The sequence below is a fragment of the Perkinsus marinus genome (assembly GCF_000006405.1).
Source record: "Perkinsus marinus ATCC 50983 genomic scaffold scf_1104296969700, whole genome shotgun sequence".
Classification (NCBI taxonomy): domain Eukaryota; phylum Perkinsozoa; order Perkinsida; family Perkinsidae; genus Perkinsus; species Perkinsus marinus.
Genome location: NW_003202717.1, coordinates 1 through 1,749, shown reverse-complemented (window position 1 = coordinate 1,749; position 1,749 = coordinate 1). Strand labels below are relative to the sequence as shown.

At 46.7% G+C, this 1,749-nt stretch overlaps 7 non-coding genes across 7 annotated transcripts; all 7 read left to right on the top strand.

The window, feature by feature from the left end:
- Window positions 1–92: 92 nt before the first annotated feature.
- Window positions 93–164, top strand: Pmar_PMAR022811. Its single transcript has one exon. It is a non-coding gene; the product is annotated as a tRNA-Thr (tRNA).
- A 102-nt stretch (window positions 165–266) lies between these two features.
- Pmar_PMAR022810 lies at window positions 267–338 on the top strand. Its single transcript has one exon. It is a non-coding gene; the product is annotated as a tRNA-Ser (tRNA).
- Window positions 339–440: 102 nt separating this feature from the next.
- Pmar_PMAR022809 lies at window positions 441–512 on the top strand. Its single transcript has one exon. It is a non-coding gene; the product is annotated as a tRNA-Thr (tRNA).
- Window positions 513–618: 106 nt separating this feature from the next.
- On the top strand, window positions 619–690 carry Pmar_PMAR022808. The gene has a single exon. It is a non-coding gene; the product is annotated as a tRNA-Thr (tRNA).
- Window positions 691–792: 102 nt separating this feature from the next.
- Pmar_PMAR022807 lies at window positions 793–864 on the top strand. The gene has a single exon. It is a non-coding gene; the product is annotated as a tRNA-Thr (tRNA).
- A 561-nt stretch (window positions 865–1,425) lies between these two features.
- On the top strand, window positions 1,426–1,497 carry Pmar_PMAR022806. The gene has a single exon. It is a non-coding gene; the product is annotated as a tRNA-Thr (tRNA).
- A 102-nt stretch (window positions 1,498–1,599) lies between these two features.
- On the top strand, window positions 1,600–1,671 carry Pmar_PMAR022805. The gene has a single exon. It is a non-coding gene; the product is annotated as a tRNA-Thr (tRNA).
- Window positions 1,672–1,749: the final 78 nt, after the last annotated feature.

Here is a 1,749-nt window from a genome sequence, read left to right as displayed (position 1 = left end):
TAAATTTCTGGTCTGGTACGAGAAGCAGGAGCAGGATGGCCCATTCTGTGAAGGGGACAGGAAAATTATTGATTCATATAGTTAGTGTGTGTGCCACTTGAGCTTAGTGGTAGAGCGTCTGCTTCGTAAGCAGAAGGTCGTTAGTTCAATCCTGGCAAGTGGCTTACAGCAGCATTAGGCTCTAGTCGGGTATGAGGAGCAAGAGCAGGTTTGCTCACTCCGCAAAGGATACAGGAATATTATTGATTTATGCAGTTACTTGGTGTGTCACTTTAGCTAAGTGGCAGAACGTCTGCTTTGAAAGCAGAAGGTCGTCAGTTCGATCCTGGTAAGTGGCTTATAACACCATAAATATCTGGTCTGGTACGAGAAGCAGGAGCAGGTTTGCTCACTCCGCAAAGGATACAGGAAGATTATTAATTTATGTACTTATTCTGTGCGCTACTTTAGCTTAGTGGCAGAGCGTCTGCTTTGTAAGCAGAAGGTCGTCAGCTCGATCCTGGCAAGTGGCTTATAACACTATAAATATCTGGTCTGGTACGAGAAGCAGGAGCAAGGTGGCCCATTCCCCCTGTGAAGGGGACACGAAAATTATTGATTCATATGATTAGTCTGTATGCCACTTTAGCTTAGTGGCAGAGCGTCTGCTATGTAAGCAGAAGGTCGTCAGTTCAATCCTGGCAAGTGGCTTACAGCTGCATTATGCTCTAGTCGGGTATGAGAAGCAGGAGCAGGTCTGCTCACTCCGCAAAGGATACAGAAAGATTATTGATTTATGTACTTATTCTCTGCGTCACTTTAGCTTAGTGGCAGAGCGTCGGCTCTGTGAGCAGAAGGTCGTCAGTCCAATCCTGACAAGTGGCTTAGTTTAACAGCCTCAACTACGGTAAGTCTCCCATCCAGGATTGATCGGGAACAGCACAGCGATAATCCAGTAAGAGAACACAAACCTGTGGCCCCAAAAACTCCGAACCCGAAACCTGTACGTCGGTCGGAATTCGAATAAGTTTTGCGATTCACAGGATTTGTGGTTCTTACTGGTTACGCCAGATCACGAGAGACTGCCCAAAGCATGAATGCTTCCCGTAGAACGTACGTGCTTGGGCAATCCACGAGATCCAACCCGGGAGAGGAGGGTGGGCCGAAAGTTGACGATGCGTCACAAACTGCGAGAGTCAAGTTTCGTCATTTTGTACACATTGAAACACGGTATACGATCCGTTATCGTTGCCGCATTTCTTCTCGTGTGAAACGCTTGCGCGCACTGCGATTGTGTGCGTTGTGTGGCTGACAACTAACCTTGTCTACTTCGTAAACTCCAATTATAGCACCATAAATATCTGGTCTGGTACGAGAAGCAGGAGCAAGATGGCCCATTCTGTGAAGGGGACACGAAAATTATTGATTCATATGGTTAGTCTGTATGTCACTTTAGCTTAGTGGTAGAGCGTCTGCTTCGTAAGCAGAAGGTCGTCAGTTCAATCCTGACAAGTGGCTTACAGCTGCATTATGCTCTAGTCGGGTATGAGAAGCAGGAGCAGGTCTGCTCACTCCGCAAAGGATACAGAAAGATTATTGATTTATGTACTTATTCTCTGCGTCATTTTAGCTTAGTGGCAGAGCGTCGGCTCTGTGAGCAGAAGGTCGTCAGTCCAATTCTGGCAAGTGGCTTATAGCACCATAAATTTCTGGTCTGGTACGAGAAGCAGGAGCAGGATGGCCCATTCTGTGAAGGGACAGGAAAATTAT